Raw genomic sequence first — 19919 nt, 5'->3', positions numbered from 1 at the left:
ATAATCAAAACCCAAATGTTCAAGACAAAGGAATCCATGAGATGGGATATATATAGTGCAATCCCTAAACACGATGTGCATTTTAAAAAATTGTGAGAACATGGATGTTTGTATTATGCTAAGGGCAAATTACAGGTACTTATATGATCACAGCATGATTTTTAAACTGCATAAAGACTAGAAGACAGTATTTCAAAATATAAACTACATTTAGGCAGTGGTATTATAAGTGCCTTAAACTTAATTTTAACCATATTTCTCAAATGTTATGTATCAAACACATTTGCTTTTATGTTTTATAGACTCTAAAATTTGATCTGATAAAGAATCTTTTCATAATGCTCATTCTTAAATTTCATCCTTTGCAGATATCTATACGGACATGTTTGAGGTTACATAAAATCATGCCAACACACTGCCCAAACTCATATAAAATTCCTTTTAAAAATATCTTTAAGGTTTATGAGATATAAGAAATACAATATCCATATTCTATCATGTCCTAAGAATAAGTACATTATATTATATCACAATGGTCTTAGATAAAACAGCCTTATTTACTTTTCAAACCCTTGCCACCAGAGGTGAATCTCCCAAAGGGCCATAGTTCTCATTCCAAGTTTTGAAATGGGGTCTGAAAGTCTGGAAGGTAGTTTTAAAATAGCAGTATTTCATTTTATTTTCTCTAATCTACACTTTCTAAGAAAAAAGCTGTAGTGGGGGGGGGAAATTTTCTAATTCTAATTACAACTAGAAGTTAAGTATAGAAAGAGAAGAGTTCCAATGACCGAGCTGTGAGACACTCCAACATTCTGAGAGAAAGAGTAACCAACAAAGATGACTAACAAGGAGAACTGGGAATGAGTGACATCCTCAAGGCCCTTAAGAAAGCATACCCAGGAGGAGAAAGTATAAAATTCCAACTGTTGATGATAGATCAAGTAGGATGAAAAGAAAGAATTGACCATTGGATTCAGTAACATGGAAGTCACCAGTAACAGGAGTTTTATTAGTTGAAATCTGATTAAAGTAGATTTAAGAGACTAGGAAGAGAGAATAGGGATGATGGGTACAAGCAAGTTAGGAATTTGCTACAAAAAAGGAACAAACTAAAGGGAGTGGTAATTGGTAGGGAAAACAGAGTCAAGAGAAAATTTTTTATTCTTTAAGATTGGAGAACTAGCAGTATATCGGTATACTGACAAGGATGATCCAGCACAAAACAAAAAGTTGATAATGTAATCGAGAAAGAGAAGAAATGGTGAAGTGATATTCGTAAGTAATTAAAAGGGGATGATGAGAATGAGTTCAAAATTGGAAGGACTAGTTTTAGTTTAAAAAATGGATACTTCATTTATAGTAAAAGATGGGAAAGAAGAGTGGTATTACAGGTACTTCATATTTATTTCTTTTTACCGTATTTCTCAATGTGGAAACAGTTGGAAACAGGTGGATTTTTATAAGTGGTGGAAGTCTAGAAATTCCCTACTCATTCCTTCAATTATTTTCCTTTTCTTTTTAAAGTAGGTAGCAATGTCACCATTATCATCAGTGATCTTGGGAGAGGAGGTGCTAGAAATTTGAAGAAAGGGGTTTGAAATAGTCCTCTAGGGAGACAGGAAAGAAACTTTACTAGGTACATGAGATTTTGATGATCAAATATAATCAATAAATCATGATGTAATATATATTAAATGTGGCTTTTAAAAGTCAAGTGATTCTTTACAACTCAGATAAGCACAGTAACAAAATTTCTATCTGAGGTAGGAAGTAGGGTTTTAAAAAAAGCACATTAAATATATCTGTTGTTTTCTACAAAAAATAAAATAATAAACTACAGAAAATAAAGGTCATCAAAATCTTCCTGACTCATATATGTAAAAGACAAACTATGAAAACATCACAGAAAAGCATGTTAAAAATAACATGTTGAAAAACACTGACCTACGCAAATGAATATATATACTATCCCAATGTATATAAAGGTAAATCTACTATTCACAGGTTTCCATCAAAGAATTAAAAACTTGGTTTAGTAAATGCATCTAAAGTCTAGTTCTCCTAACACTAATAAGGACATTTTTCACTTGGATGTTTATGCATAGAACAGCATGAAATCAGGGTCATTGCCTGGAATAATGCAGCCCCCAAGCAAATTGCCCTTTGTGTGCCAACCAAACAAGCATATTTTAAAGAGATAGAAACGGGTTAAATGACATATTAAGAGCAACTTACAAGGTGAAAAAAATCAAAGAACCAAGGTCATAAAACTAATCATAAAGAATATGTGCAAAAGAGGGAGGAGACTGTTAGTAAGTAGCCTATCAACAAACAGAAAGTTTATGACTGGCATTTCTAAAATAGTACTAGTACTGATCATCAGTGAACACTTCTGTTACTAATTAGGAATAATAAAAAGTCAAATCACTATCATTGTGTAACTTTAGTGTTATATTGAGAGGAACAGAGAAGAAAACATCTTTAATTTAAGCCAATAAAGTTAACTGACTCATATTTACAACCATGGCATATAAAGAGCTTTCAAAATAATACAGATTCTTACAGATAGACCTGATCAAAAATAGTAAATCCAAGTAGAAGAATCAGATTTAAAGCATAGCCAATATAAAATATACAATGACAAAGCTAAAAGTCAGATTCTAGGAATCCCAGAATATTTGAAGAGGCTGAAAATATCCAACAGACTTACATAAAAATTTGTCCAAGTAGTATATATGTTGGATTGGAGCTCTCTGACCCCTTTTTGGGAATGGAAAACAGAAATGAAAATTTCATTTTGTTGGTATTCATAAACTCAAATTTAAACAAAAAAAACCCCAGTATTTTTAGGAAATTAGTTTTTTCTAATAATGATCTATTAAGTAAGCTAATGACCTAATTAAAACAGTAAGCATTTATCCAATTAGTAATAGGAAATCAGAATCAACTAAGTATTCTTATAAGGGGGGGGGAGAACCTTTTTAAAAATAGTTTATAAAGCCCCACGTTAAAAAACAATTGATCTAAAACTTGAAACTGTCATGCAGCAAAAGTTAATAAAATATTAACCCCAAAAATGCACACTTCCTTCTTTTAGATTTTATTTATTTGAGAGAGAAAGCGTGTGCGAGTGCGCGTGAGCAGGGTGAGGGGCAAATACTGGCTTCTTTTCCAAAACCAGAATCACTACAATGCTCAAAGATTATTACTATAAAACAAATATTTACTGAACACTCTATATGTTTTAGGTACATTTTAATTTTCTAGAGGATAATGTTTAGAAAAGTTTCTTTACAAGTGAATCAATGACTTTTAACCTGACCAGAACCCATGGTAAAATCAGATTTTACATTATAAATAACTCTGGATGTATGTATTTAAACAAACCTAAAACAATGGTTTAGAGAGAGGGAATTATGAAATATTTCAGATACCTAAAGTCTCTATAAATCACCACCTTACCTAAACATGTCCATTCTCATTATTTGTAGTAATTGTGTTCCATAAAGTTATCACAAATACTGAACCACTGCCCCTAGGGGAAACACAGGGTTAACTTCCTGCAAGCTTTGGTCACAACATTTTGGCCAACTGATCAATATAGAATCTTTTCATGTGTATATTTCTATTTAAAGACATGTACTTAATATATATTGTTGATTCATTAACACTGAACTCACAGCCAACAGCACTATAAACCCATGCCTGAACGAAGCTTATCTAACACCTATATGCTCTCCATAAGGCACATTTCGACACTAGACAGCACCTCACCACTATGCTTGGGGGCCATTTTCAACAGCCAAATATTTCACTAAACTGACCATGAAAAGGACACTTGTTTACAGTACGAGAGCTGAAACAAGAAGGCAGAGTGTCACTTTGTTTGACCTCAGATGGGAATGTGCATGCCAAGTGATTTTTTGCCACTCTGTGCATCCTCATGTCCACAAATGACTGTGAAAGCATCATGAATATTGATTTTTGGTGTCACAAATAAATAGTAGTGAGTAGGCAAATTCGCAAATACAGAATCTACAAATAATGAGGGTGAATGGTACCTACTTTATCTAAGTCCTCTAGACAGGGCACTACTTGCAATGCAAGATTCATAGTATTTTGAGATACCAACAAAGAAGCCACAGCATTACCTATTGGCTGCTTCTGGAAATATAACAAAGGATAAATGATCAAAGAAATGGGAAGCTCTAATAGACATTCATCACTAACTTCTTCAAATAAATCAGAAGTTTAGATAGCTCATATTAAATAAAGTTATACTTTGTATAAAGTAACTGCTAGAAAGAAAAAGGGTGAGAAAGGCATAATTTTTCCCTTTGTAAGTGGGCAGAACAGTGTTCTTCTGGCAGCGTTTTTCATTATAGTGACAGTTCTGAACCTAAGGATGCCTAAAAGAAGAGATTCCTACAGTCACCTCCATCCTAGGATGAAGAAGTATTATAATAATTTTGCTCTTCAAAAAAATTCAGAAATAAGGTTACTGTGATGTACGAGAATTACTCCAGGACTTTACCCAAGTCCTAGAAAATACTGGGTAACGTTTAGTCATTATACCTTGTTGATTTATTGACACCTCAGACTGAATTCCAGTGCTTTTTAAAAACTAGTTTCTCAGAAACTTTTTAACTAGTTTCTCATGAACCTTGCTTTTAAAAAGATCTTTGATTACTTAAAACCACTTGAACTTATTTTAGGATGCTTAAAGGAATCAATGTGGGCAAGTATACATGTTAAACAAATTGAGCTCTGAAAGCCTGTCTCAGAGTGAACTAGAGCTGTTTCCACGGCAAACACTAACCTTGAAATTACCTTGAAATCTAAGTAACAGGGGAACACTAGTTACACTAATAAAACAAGGGGTGACTTAAGCAAACAGCCAAAGCCTCCAAATGACTGTGCAATTTTTAGACATTTTTAGCATTACGTGGCAGGGTACAATCCACTGGACATGAGCAACAAAGTCATTTAAGAAGCTTTAAGATGTAGATGGCAGGAAAATAAACCAAATTGTACTGATCACTGGGAAGGGTAACTCAAAGCTTAGAATCACTTTCTGCAAGCAGCTTAGGATCTTCCCTGAATCCTAAAGGAAGCTTCCTGATCATCAGGAGCCCTCTTGTGGCCCCACCACTTACTAGCACTCCAAGTTCATATTTCTACACTCCAAGTTATTTATTTATTAATTACTATGGCCAAACTGATTAACAGTATCTAGAATTTATGATAAAGTAAGTCACATCATATCACTCAGTGACTCAAAATCCACCAAGGGCTTCCCATTTCACTCAGAATAAAAATTCACTCAGAATAAAAGAATTTTTATGGTTGCCTGTTGGTCTCTGTATAATAATCTACACATACCCCCACCACTCTGAGTTTATATTCTATTCTCTCTTTTTCACTTTGCTTCACTCTTTCTAACGCTGTTCCTTCTTGAAGAAGAAAATATGCTGCTATCTCGGAGGCTTTGCCCTGGCCATTCCCTCTGCCTTAATGCTCTCCTCATATATCCACATGGTTCTTCCCATTACTTTCTTCAAGACTCAGTTCAAATGTCCCCTAAGCAATGACACTTTCCCTAATCATCTTATTTAAAACAATAACTCCCTTGCATCATATTCCCTTTCACCCTTGCCCTGTTTTACTCTTCTCCATAGCAATGTATAAAAGCACTAGACTAGTGTCTGCAATACAGTAAATGCCTATCTATCTGTCCACCCATTTGTTATCTGTGTTATCTTCCCGCTAGAATTTAAGCTCCCTAACGAAAAAGACTTCCCTTTTTCACCACGGTTATCCTCAGCACCTACCCAAAGCCAAAAATGCTCAGCTTATTCCTCAAAACATTTTTTTAGTGAGTAAATATTTATTAAATCTTTTTAAAGCCAATTATGCACTTTCTTTACCAAAGAACTTCAAGCCACGTCACAAACACAATATCGGTAACTTTAAACACATTTTTAAACGTACTGAACACGTTCTGTGTAGTATTTTTAAAACTGAGTAAAAATCTAGCCTTAATACTTATCATTTTTTCCTTTTATCAAATTTCTTGTTATTTTAACACAAGCTATAAAAAAACAAGTATGTGACTAAAAAGATTGATACTTCAAAAGCACATAGTTTGTTGAGTAATTCTACTTCCCCATCGCTTATACTGTGGTCAACTGGGAAACCACAGATGTAACTTAAGGTGGAAATCTTCCAAGGACTACAAAATTGACTGAATAGGTCCTTAATAATGGAGATTTACAAAAGCAACACAAAATGAACAATATGGGGAGCATGATGCAAGTATTCATGTAAGCAGCAAATATTCATTAAGGTTTATGGTTTTGAATATTTTAAATCCACATGGTTCATCAGTCATATATATCTTTACTAGAAATGATATTGAACACTATTTCTCAGTTCACATGACAATACATATTTTTTATGTTTTTTAACTGATTATTTTTGTTTTGGCCAAATTTAATTCCTCATTCCCATTTAACTCTACTACCTCTGCAATCTGTGTTTACTCCATTAAAACTAAACTTTAAACTAGCTGCTAGGGGCACCCTAGCTGCTAGGGGCACCCGGGTGGCTCAGTTGGTTAAGCGCCTGCCTTCGGCTCAAGTCATGATCCTAGGGTTCTGGGATGGAGCCCCACATCGGGCTCCCTGCTAGGCAAGGAGTCTGCTTCTGCTTTTCCTTCTCCCTCTGCCCTCTCCCACTCTTGCTATCTCTCTCTCAAATAAATAAATAAATAAATAAATCTTAAAAACAAAAACAAACAAAAAACCACCCAAAACTGGTTGTTAAATCCCACTGGATCTTTTACCATTTTTATAGCTTTTTACTTTATTGAACAAGCACTCCCTCTTCTTTACAACTCTCTTGTCCCTCAATTTCCCTTGGTATCATCCTTTTCTTGGTATCACTCCTCAGGCAGCACTGCTGTTCTCTGTTGCTAGCTCCTTCCTTCTCTGCAGCTTCTTTGAAACCTAGGGTTTTAACTATCACATAGAAGCTAATGACAACCAATTCTATTATCTCCAGCCAAACTCCTCTATTGAGCCTACTAGTTTTACCAAATTGTCTCACAATCACCCCAAATCCATTATCTTAAAATCCAAACTGTTTATACACACACACACACACACACACAACACACACACACACACACACACACACACACAGACTTGAGGCCCAAATTAGATGCTCCTACTATTTTCTCTATCTCAGTGAATGGAACCATATTCTAGCCAACTGCATATTTAAGAAACCTGGTGGCTCTTCCTCTTCCTTCTACTATCACTTCCCTCAACAATTTAGTCCTAAAGCCATCTGGTGGAGCCAAGCCAGTAAGGTATATGTGTGGGAGGCAGGGTGGCAGTACAGCAGGGGGGGATCAATTTAAACAGAGTGAGGAGGGCCCCCTTGTATGTGGGGGAGGGTAGGAGAAAAGAAAGTGGACCAGCACTGGTGTCAAAGCCTGAATAAGAAGGGTGAGGAGTGATCCAATAGTGGAAAACACCAGCAGGTCAAAGGCAGAGCAGAAATGAGGACATCTGTCTGGGTGAGGGTATCAAACGTGAGCAGGGTAAGAGAGGTGTCCATGTGGCAGGACGGTGTCAAAGCCCAAATAGGTTAAGGAGGGTATAGTGGCCACAATGGTGCCCTGCTCAGATACCCCTTCAACAGAACTTGCTCTCTCATCTTGGAATCCACTGCAACATTTACACCTGGCATAATGCCTCTATGCTTCTCCCAGCAAATGACTGAGCATGGTGGGAATGCTCCAACAGCCAATTCTGGTGGGGGGCTACCTGCCCATCATATCTTCTCTTGATATCTATTTCTCTGGGGATCTGCATTAACACAGAAGGCATCTATATACTGGTGTCAAAAACTCTTGAGACAAAATTAAAATGTGTGCAAGACACTACAAAATGGCTAACTTCATTAAACAAAGGTCATTTCACTCCAGAATGTTGAAGAACATTTTCTACTACATAAAGAAATCCAGTGGCTCAGCAGAGGAAAATTCTCAACAGGGTATTTGAGCTAAAAGGGGTCCTTTTAAGACAAGAGAAGGCTAGCTTTTGCGGAATACTTTGAAGATGAAGAACGGCTGCAGAAACTAGCCAATGTAGCACTTACTCCTCAGTCTCTGTAAGACATGAAGAAAAGCTTTGACTTCAGGGGACAAGATTCTTGGATTTAAAAGGAAAATGCACTTTTGGAAAACAGCACATTACAAAAAGGAGATTGTGAAATGTTTCCACTGCTGCTTGGGCTTAACTAAAGGGTATCATCAATTCTCAAGTCTTATTGGAAACAACCTGAGAAGCTACAGAACAAAAGTGAGCTGATTTTCTTCCCTTTCAACACAAATGATCACTGGGCAGAACTCTTTTTCTGAATCATCTGATTATGAGAATTTGCCCTGAGAAAAAGGAAGAGCTGCAGTCTTACACAGGATGAGTTTTACTGATCTGCCCCAGACAAGTTCTGGGTTTCTGTGGAGAAAAGAATATCCTGTTATTCCTAAGAAACCAGTGAACATTATGCCTCAGTTTTCAACTTCTCACACATTCAAACAATCTTTTTCTTACTCAGTGAACATCAAGAGTAAGCTAAGAAACAGTCTCATTTCAGATGAAAAGGAAATCTGTACGTGCCAGCTTATCTCCTGTTTGACCCTGAATTGGTATTTGTGGAGCATAAAACAAGCACACGAAGTAAATATAATTATTACATTAAAGAGGTAAGTTCACAGTAAAGAAGTCAAAATAATTTTTTAGATTCAAAAATCACACTTTTATGCATAGATAAGCCTAGTGAAGGAACTACTTTTTTAGCTGGTAGGCCTACATTTGAGCATGATCATATCACTGAGTAAGGAAATGTTTTCTCTAAGTCTTCTATAAAAGAGTATCTAGGCAATATTTTTATTCATATTGCTTTGGTTTATGGTTTTAGTAGCTTTACTATTTAATACTGTCAAAAAATTTTCATGCTGTAAATAATATTAAAATCAATTTATAATCTTTAAGTTAAATCTGCTGAGCCTACACTAAGAAAAATTAAGTCCCATTTTGGTTTAAGCTAGTTATATGAAATTTATTACATTTCTTAATGAGTTTGCAAAATTTATGCAAAGATAAACGAGACTTATCCCAAGGAAAGTAAGCTAAGCTTAATTAGCAGGGGGTATTTTTCCCCAAGAAAAGTTGGTTAAAATGTCATTTTTAGCTGTAAATATGAAGGGAAAACTACTCCTACACATACTCTACACATACCATATCTAATTTGGATCTCAAAGAAGTTTATGATAAGGCCTACTTGAGTAAGGTAAAAAAGACAAAGTAGTAAAGTAAAAGAAAAAAACTAGAATCTCCTCTAACACTAACTGGTGTTAGCACATGTTTGCTTATCTTGTGTTTGACCCTGAATTGATATTTGTGGAGCATAAAACAAGCACACGAAGTAAATATAAATTTTACATTAAAGAGGTAAATTCACAGTAAAGAAATAAAATAATTTTGAGAATACTTTGTGGGAAGAAGGAACCACACAAAAAGAGGGGACTAATGAATTTGCCAATATAAACAGATGCACAGAAAAAGAACATTCTCTACTCAAAAGAGCACTGACAATTACCAATAAATTATTACATCTACAACTTACTGATCAAGTTGATGTACTGTGAGCTGGAGATATAATCATCTTTATGTGATTCCCAGGAGAAGATTATTTTAAGGGTTTCCCCAATGTAAAAAGATTGAGAAAGGCTGAAGTGAACATCAGTAATGGGACAAACTGACATTATGTTTACCTAATAAGAAGTAATGAGAGTAACAGCATCACTTCTTTGAAATTCTTGCCCATGATGTATAACCTGAATCCACTAATGAGGAAACACTAGACAAACCCAAATTAAGGGTCCTTGTTCAAAATGACTGTCCTATAATCTTAAAAAGTGTTAAAGGAATGAAAGTAAAGATCAAGGCATTGTTCCAGATACGGGATAACTAAATGTAGTCCATGACTTTGAATGGAATCTTTTTATTATATGAGATAATTATCTGAACAACTAGTGAAACTCAAATGGAGTCTGAGGAATAGAAAATCTAATATATTGATGTCAATATCTTGATTTTAATGATTATATTGTGGTTATGTTAGAGAAGGTCCTTGTTTATAAGAAATGCATACTCAAGAGTTTAGGGGTAATGGGGTATCCTGTTGGCAACTTATCAAATGGTTCTGGGGCTAAGTAAGTTCTTAATACTGTAGTTGGGACTATTTTGAAAGTTAAAAAAAGGTGGAGTGGGGGAAATCTGGACATCAATCTGGTTCCCATTATCTGCTACAAACTACCTTTGCCTTGTCCTGCCACTTTTGTCACCCACTCGTATCATCACTAAGTCCTAAGTGTACCCCTTCAGTAGATCTACAATGGTTTCCACTTCTCTAGTGCTGTTTAATAAGCAGATACTATCTGCCTCTTGCCCAAACTATTTGAATAGCATCCCTAGTAATCTTCCCATCTTTTGTGTGTCATACCTCTCACCTACCCTCTATGCTGCTGCCAGAACATGAAATGTCATCACCTCAGTGGCAGTTTCCAAACTTTTTACATGCTGAAGCCTTAGTTCAAATGAAGGCAAGATACTAAACGGGTAAAGAAAGAACTTGTGAGGGACAACTGGAGAAGGGGAGAGAACAGTGTTCACAGAAAGAATGAGCAGCCACTGAGTGACTCTGAAAACTTCTGAAACTACTGTTCTATAAAATAAAATCGAACTCCTAAGCACAGTACACAAGATGTTCCTAATCTGGTCTTGCCTCCATCCATCTTCAATACAAACTGGTTTGTCTTAAATTGTGCATTACCCAACAATATTCATCTACTTGTATTCTCCTTATACACTATATGTTCTATGTCTGTATCTTTGTAAAGATGTCTTCCTTCTCTCTGACACATTTCTTTGCCCACCCTTTACTAACCCTATTTGGCAATGTAAGTCACCTTCCTTCATTCTTCTATTCTTCTGTGTCACAGAACTTGCTGAAATTGGCAAGCACAGGCCTTGAATACAAGGACCTCCCCCTTCCACTTGGAAAAAGAAAACAGTGGTAGAACATTCAGGAAAAAGTTGGGAACACAGACTTATAATAAAAGAAAGCCGTAACTATCAGGTTGATAAAGGGGTAAGCTTGAGCAAAGAGGACTGACATATTGTGAGTTGTCTTTTTTAATATATTATAGAAAGTAGAAGGCTAGAAAAGTGAACATGTTTGCTATTTCATGTGTCTCACCTTCCAATTCCATGAAGAAAACAGGAACTACGTTTGCTTTTTTTTTCTTTTGATGTTAACTGACACCACATATCAAGTATATATTACAATGCTAAGCTTTAAAATGCAGGGATACACCAATGATCATACACAGACAATATATACACACTTTTTTCACATTTAGGAAGTGATACTCAACTGTACATATAACTTTATTACAGTCCATATAATCTATTACTTCCTATAATTTCTAAAACTGTTAACCAATAACCAACATATACAAACAAAATCCATAGGGTAATTTTTCCATTTCCTAGAAATATATTCAATAGCTTCTCATACGTTGTAAAAAAAAAAAAAAAGCATGGGGGATTTTAAAATATGAAAATGTAAGTGTTCATCTTACATTGTTATCAGATACTTCTATTTGTGGTAGTTCAAAACTGAAGTCTACTTCTGAAAAACACACCCTGTCACTGAACAAATAGATCCCTCCTACAGGGTTTTTAGGTAGAGAGGTGTTAATATCATGACTAGGAGCAGGAGGGGTGTCAGGTTTGCATATAAATGCTGAAATCTGTGTGATAAAAGTCAACAATCACAGAAGTCATTCATGTACTAACTAGTCATTCATCATTCAAATATTAAATGAAAAAATGGGTGAGACACAGTTGACTAAAAAAGATATAAAAGGACTGATAAACATATGAAAAGGTCCTCTGTAAAACTAGCCATCAAGGAAATGCAAATTAAAACCATCATGCAATACTACTTCTCATCCATAAGAATTGCCAAATTAAAAAAGACCAACTACCACCAAACATTGGTAAAAATAGGAAAGTCAAACTCTCATACATGGCTAGTGGGATTTTAAAATGTTACTACCACTGTAGAAAACCATTTGGCAGTTTCTTATAAAAACACACACCCTGTGAGCTAGCACATATGCTCCTATGTACTCCTACCCAACAGAAATGTCCACAAATAGGCTGGTGTAAGAATGCTTATAACAGCTTTATTCAGAATAGCCAAAACTGAACCCAACTCAGATATTTATCAACAGAAGAATGGATAAATTGAGATATATTCATACAATGGAATGGGTACACAAAAATGAGAATGCACTTCTGATACATGAACCGAAATGGATATCAAAAACAGTGTGTTGAGTGAAGAAGCCAGGAAAGAAAAAAAAGCAACATTATATGATTCCATTTATATGATGTTTAAGAATACAAAAAACTAATCTATAATAATAGTCATCAGAACTGTTGTTGCCTAAGTTCGGATTGAATGGAATGGAGCACAAGGGAAATTTGGGGAGTGACAAAAATTATTCTGTATCTTGACTGAGGTGTTGGTTACATAGGTATGTGTACTGTCAAAACTCATGTATAGATTGCACTTAATATAAAAAGCACTTCGGTTAAAAATGTATATATTAACTGAAGACAAGGTAAAAATTTCTTTGCCTTCTTTGACTCTCCCATTATGAGCCTGTTAAATGCTGAAAAAGGCTTTGGACTTCTTTGCTCTGGGCCCATTAGTTGGGTCTTCTCTACACTAATACCAGATATGATCACATCAGAGAGTGAGGGTAAAAGCCCAGAATACTGATTTTTCCACTTCAACAAGAAAGGTGGCAGTTTTCCCAGTGTCCACAATACCTGGCATTGAGGAATCAGCAATCATTCACTGTGAAGCTAGATTCTATAGCAGGTAGAGAAAACTTTGAATGAAGAATGTGAAAGAGCTAAAATAGCAATTGTACTAGAAGGAAAACCAATCTTGAAGCCACTACCCTAAGGAGCTGATGACCACAAAACAAAGAAAAACAAGAATCTGCTAAATTTCAGAACTAACTCAGCATCTTTAAGGAAAACAACACTACCACAATGAGCACTGACTCAACTCCTTTTAGCTGTGGCCTCTATTCTGCCTCACTATCATTTTACAATAAGGTTTTGAACTTCAGAAAAAGCATACCAGTATAATATAGAAAATTTACTGTCTATAGAAAACTAATGAGTGTTTTTTTTAATAGAGTTCCCATCTCAGCATAGTTTTAGCATGGCGACTAATGTGGACCACAAAGGGGAAAAAATGTCTTCTTCTTATCTGCTTTTTAAATTTAGGAATTCTATTTTCATTTGCTACTGCTTGATGCCCCTTTGCCTGGGTTTTTGGGGGGTTTTAGCAGGCATGTCAGAACTCAGGTAACTGCTGCCTGGATTTCTTTTCTTGCTCACTGAGGAAAAACAATTACCTCATTTAGATGAATACATCAGAGAATCACTATTCACAGACAGACTCTAAGAAACATCATTCCATCTTCCTCTTCCAATTCTTGTTTGGAAGGTTGAGTAGGCGTATTGGGGGAAAACACTGCCTGATCACACTGAACACAGTGTAGTTTTAGAAAATGCGTATTTGAATTGGAAAACAGAAATATTTAAACTCTAACATGAGCGAGGTACTGGTGATAAAATGTTGATCAAAGATATAAGCTCTGAATCAAAAAAAAAGTGTAATGGCTATAAAAATAGTTTTTAAAAAATTATGAAAAAAAATCTACCCGAGGTAGATGTTTGTAAGACATACGAACAAGAAAAATTTCTAAAAGTTATGTAATTATAGTGAAACCAAATAAAATAAACTTCATTCTAGCCTGACTCCATCACTGCCCACCACTGTCCTTATCTGGCAATACTATGGTGACTGAAAAAGCAAAAAAAGTAAAAACCATCACCACCACCAAGAAAATAAAAAATCTAAAACATCTAAAACATTAACTCTAATAGCAAGAAACATTTATAATCCACTTAAAATTATTCTTTTTTCTTCCTTTTTAGTAAAGACTGAGAGCTATTATTTTCTAAATGGTGAGAAGTATCATTATTTTCTTACAAAGATGTTCTCTATTTATGTAGAAATAAAGCAATACTGTCATAATGATTAAATTAGTAAACTAGATCCCTTATGTAATGATCTGTAATTTTCAGACAAGAAATTTTTAAAATTTTTCAGGTTATAGAACAGTATCTCTGGACAAACCTAACAAGGCAGTGGTTGTAAAACACTCTCAAACTTCCAAACACCCTCAATCTCAGTACAATGCTGTGTTGTACACTCAATCTAAAACTAAGAGGAAGCATTGTGGGTTGGTCACAACTCAAATTCCTTATCACAATGAGGACTGCCTAAGGATTTTATCACTAAACTCAGCCATTCAAATAACTAGGAAGACAGTAAGAGTGGTCACTGCTCTCCAAAACTAGTGATTTTCAGATTTGTTAGGAAGAATATTTCTTAGAACTTCAAGTTTCTTTCTTTTTTTTTTTTTTTAAGATTTTACTTATTTATTTGACAGAGACCAGCGAGAGAGGGAACACAAGCAGAGCGAGTGGGAGAGGGAGAGGCAGGCTTCCCGCTGAGCAGGGAGCCCAATGAGGGGCTCGACCCAGGACCCTGGGATCATGACCTGAGCCAAGCCGGAGGCAGACACTTAAGGACTGAGCCACCCAGGCGTCCCGAACTTCAAGTTTCTAATAGGATTCCTTCACTCTGAAGTTATTCTTCCCACCTAGAAAAAATTAGATTGCTAACCAAAATAATAATAATAAATGAAAGCCATAAAAATATGCCTTTTTTCTACTGCAGCAATTCACCTCCTCCAAATAGAGAAACAAAAATATTAGGAAGAAATCTTATAAGTTAAGAAGTCTGTATTATATTCAGATTAGTAAAGATGCTTCCACTGCATTCATGTAATCAGCAAACATTCACAGAGAGCCCACTATGAACTAACACTATGTTAGGTACAGCTTATTCATCTAATCGAGAACACTGAGATCGTAATTCCCATTTTACAAAATAGGAAACAAGCTCAGACTAAGGTCACTTGCCCAAAGATTTACAGTTAGCAAGATTTAGCAAACATGTTTAAAACTGTGAACCAATGCCTGAACAAGGCTTATGTTCATTCCACCGGGCCAACTTGTCTCCCAAGAAGGCATAATTAAGGATCTTACAGCAGCAAGAGAAACAAATGGCACAACTGACAGTAACAGGACACCATTACAACTATCTCTTTGATATAAAAGCACCTTCTTAAGATAGAGCCCACTCTTCTTCCTCAGACCCCTAAACACCACCTGTCTTCCAATCAGGGTCATGGGCCATGGGTCTAGGCCCTGTCAAACAAAACAAAACAAAACAAAACAAGAAAGGCTTTTAGGCTGCCCCCAGCAAAGTAAAAGAAATCATATGAGATTTTTCCCAGGCCCCGTTTAGGAAAAAAGGGGCACCCCCTATCTCCCACATCCCAAAACTCATGCACACACTCTAATTGCTTTTGCCCACTAGTTACAAAGTACTCTTAAAGCTATATTTGAATCTATAAATGTAGCTCTATAGTTACATATGATTACAAGTATTTTGACAGTTTAAATTGAAAAGATTTTAAGCATAACAATGAAATCAAATTCTAGACTATAACCCAAAGTCGCTATCCAACTTTGTAAATCTCATTTCCTTATCAATTCTCAACAACTGCAAAATAAGTATTACCTATTATTGAATCTTGCTTTGTGCCGGGCCTTGCTAAATGTTTTACATACGAAACCTGATTTCATTGTCAAAACAAACTTATGATGTAGATTCTATTTTAAAGATGAAGAAATGAGGTCAGAATCACATTCCCAGGGCAGTGGAAATCACACAGTCCTGTGATCAAAGATAAACCATTCCTGGCTCCAGCAGTTTTTCCTTTGAGGTAAGCAGAAGGAATAATACTAGCATCAATGAAGAATATTAAGAAATAGATCATTTCAGCACAATGTCAAAGCCAACTTAACAGTGAAACAGCTGCATGAATTTGAATAAAATCCAGTGGATTAACCTAACAGCCCAGGTTCAGTAGTTAGACTACACAAATTCTAAATCTATCACTATCTAGCTATGTGACCTTGAGCAAATTTACTCAATGTCTTTAAATCTCAGTTACCTCATCTGCAAAAGGGAACTTTAAATGGTACCTCTATTTTACAGGATTATGTAAGGATTACAGAGATAATGCATGTTAAATGTTTAAAGATGTGTCTGACATCTTTGAGTACTTAATATGTTACTTATTAGCTATTTAACAACTTTGTTATCATTTTTAAGAAGGCTTAAATAGGCTAACTTCATCATGAGTTAAGTATAACAGAACAAAGGAGATCAGCAATCATTAAAGATACTCAAATTCAAATCTTTACAATTTGAGTTAGAGTACTCACAGGTTAAACTATCTTCCAAACCAAAACATACCAAAGTTTGGTTACATGGCGAAGGATCCATTTCCACCTCTTTTTCAGTGCCAAGAAAACCATTCTCTAACCTCTCAAAGGACAGGAACAGGGTCAGTAGTATTTAAAGTGTGACAGGCGGACCCCTGAGAGTTGCTGAGACTTTCCAGATCTTTGAAGTCAAATCTACTTTCCATACCAAGAGGTTATTGGCTTTTGTACTCATTCTCTTCCAAATGTATATAACTTCTGACCATAACTTGTGATGATGACATTATTTTAATGGCTGATACAACTGTTTATGCTTTTAAAATTTCTCAGTTTTAATTTCTTTTTTTTAAATACTGTTTTTTTTTAGATTTTATTTATTTGAGAGAGAGGGAGAGAGAGGGGAGAGAAAGAGAGTGCACACAAGCAGGGGAAGGGGCAGAGGGAGAGGGAGAAGCAGATACCCCTTTGAGCAGGTAGCCCAACACAAGGCTTGATCCCAGGACTCTGAGATCATGACCTGAGCTGAAGGCAGACACTTAATCGACCAAGCCACCCAGGCACCCCTCAGTTTTAATTTCTAATGCAATAAATATCAATAAATAGATTTTATATAACAAAAACTATTTGGGGTCCTCAATAATTTTCAAGAGTGTAAAGGGGTTCTAAGACCAAAATCTGAAAACTGCTGCTCTAGGTGGTCAGAAAAGTTATGAGCCATGCAAAGACGAATAGATTCAACCAGAAAGCTTTAGAGGTATTCTTTTCTAATCCCCTTATTTTAGAGCTTCAGAAACTGATTCTAGAAATTTAGGTACCCTGCCCAACATCACAACAGCTAAGGAAGGGAAGAGCTGAATTAGAAGCAAGATATTAAGACTCCTAGATTCTCTATAATAGGTCATAAACATGGCATATGAAAAATGTGCCACAAAGGGTACTGTAAATATTAATTAACACTGGTCAAGTGCTTACATTAGCACCTGACACCCAGCGGGTGTTCAATAAATAGTAGTAGTACTGATGACAGAGGACCAAACCTCTGCTTAAATACCGTTAGAGATCGGCAGCCTCCACCACCTGGACAACATGTTGTACTTTTTGACCGTTTTAAATTTACTTCTTCCCTTACTGAAGTTGAAATTCTCCCTCCTTGAATTTCTACCCAGTATGGCCTCTCTGGTTGCTACACAAATGAAATTTAATCCTAATGCTATGTAGCTTATTTTTTCAAGCATAACCACCCCGATTTCATTAAATCATTCCTGATACGGCATGACTTGAACTCCCTCACCATCCTAAGAGCTCCAACTGACTACTCCTCTCAAAGTTTAACACTCAAAGCTGAACAGTCTTCCACATGTGGTCTCAGCACAATTTAGGTCTCCGGTTTTCCTTCCTCTGGATACTGTTGGTCTATTAATGTAAATGGTCTTTCTAATTTTACGGAGCTCCCTGTTCTATTGTAATAGTGTTAAAAAAAAAACATGCAACTTGCTTTCTGAGATGTCTTGGCTCTATTCTCCCCAACTTTCATTTGGCACTTCTCTTTCCTTTGTCCCTATTCCATGCAATTTTGATTCCATTCCCACAGTTTCTCCTTAAGGGTGAGGAGGCCTTACTTTGAAAGACAGCCCTGACAGCCTGGTAGGTCAGTTTTGAGAGTTCACAGGGGTTAAACTACCCTTGCCCTTATAGTCCTGAGAGCCCACGGCACTCAGCACTCGTTCATTGTTGGAGTAGGCAAAAGACCTACTAGTTTCATCTGTTAACTGGCCAGCTGGCTTTTCCAGTTAACTATTTGAGGGGGTCTCCCGTTGCCAAGTCTGAGCCCCGTTGTTTCCCTTTTGCTTTTTCCTACTAATACACTGATTGATATATTCAGGTCTTGTAGCTATTGGTGTTTTGCCCTTACCCAGTTGTATTTCAGGGTTCAGGAAATACAATGTCATGGGTAAATGTTGCCCACAGGTTCTTTGTTTTGTTTGGTACTTTATCTACTTATACATAAATTCAGAAAGACATAAAAACTGGATTGCTGTCTTCTTCCCAGATTTTTCTGTTTTAAATTAACTTAAAGTTTTAAGCTAACGTTTTAAGCAGCTATCTCATAAAACAGGAAGTAATATTTAAAAGTTTTGAATAATATAACAATGTTACTATTACACAGAGATAATTTTTGATAAAGGAAACTAGAGTTCTTTATGCATACAAAGATACTTTTTAAACTTTCTGAATGTCAAATGTTGAAAATCTAAGTCTACTGTTAACAGCAAATTTAACAATATAAAGGGTAGTGCTTTCCAAAGAGAAAATTTCTGTTAATTACGTGGGTATTATCATTATTTGGCCCTGGTAACCCAGCATGAAGGTTAGATCCTTTCCTCTGCTATGAAAGGGAGTAATTACTTAAAGGGACTGCCAGTGGTCCAGAATGTTAAATTAAGAGCAAATAGAGATCATCCTGGGAATAATATATTACTATCACAATTTTTTTTTTTTCCTGAAAAGGTTTCTGCTTTCCCTCTTTCTGGAAAGACTGCTTCACTGGGTATGGATATATGACTGACAGGTTTCTTTCAGCAACTGAAGATATTATTCCACTGTCTTTTGGCTGCCACTGTTGCTATCAAAATTCAGCCAAATGCCAAACTGCTGTTTCTTTTTTTAAGGAAACTGTCTTTTCTCTGTACTTGTTTTTAAAATATTTTCTTCATCCTGACTGTTCTATGTGTTCTACACTATGATGCGTCTAGATGTGAATTCATTTTAATTTCTCCTGTTTGAGATTCATTAAGTTCCCTGGATGAGCTTCAATGGTTCTAGAAAATTCATAGCCATTATCTCTTGAAATATTTATTCTCTATTCTTTTTATCATCTCTTTTTGAAACTCCAATTAAATGTGCTAGACTTTTACATTGTTTTCCACTTCTCAACCTTTCTTTTTTTTTATTCATCTACTTGCCTCTCAAGCTGCATTCTTCCTTGGAACTTTATCTGTAGAATTCTCTGAGCCTCGGGTTAAATTTACATTGCTCTGGAGAAAACTCAGGTTTTTTCAGCTAGTTGAAACACCACCACCTCTGATTACCACTTGAAGTTCACTGCTTGAGGATTTCAGAGCTACACAGAGCTCTATGTGACAAGCTACTTATGGTTATAAATTCAGGAGGTGGGGGGAGGATTCTGCCTCTCCTTTACCCAAAACTAAAACTGAGACTGAAAGGTCCCTCACTGTACATTTTTGTGTGGTAGGTTTATTTTCTGTTCATCCTTATAGAACCTTTTGGGCTCCCACTTTATATGTGGGTCTCATATTAGATACCCATCTT

The 19919-nt window shown here is 35.8% G+C and overlaps 1 protein-coding gene across 1 annotated transcript in view; it reads right to left on the bottom strand.

The window, feature by feature from the left end:
• The window catches only part of FBXW7 (F-box and WD repeat domain containing 7), a 219414-nt gene that overhangs the window by 91841 nt on the left and 107654 nt on the right, over positions 1-19919 (bottom strand). The window lies entirely within an intron of this gene.

This window comes from Leptonychotes weddellii, chromosome 2 (genome assembly GCF_054177405.1).
Source record: "Leptonychotes weddellii isolate Sample4059 chromosome 2, ASM5417740v2, whole genome shotgun sequence".
Taxonomy (NCBI): Eukaryota; Metazoa; Chordata; class Mammalia; order Carnivora; family Phocidae; genus Leptonychotes; species Leptonychotes weddellii.
The sequence above is the reverse complement of the archived record's forward strand: the minus strand, read 5'-3'. Positions and strand labels throughout refer to the sequence as shown.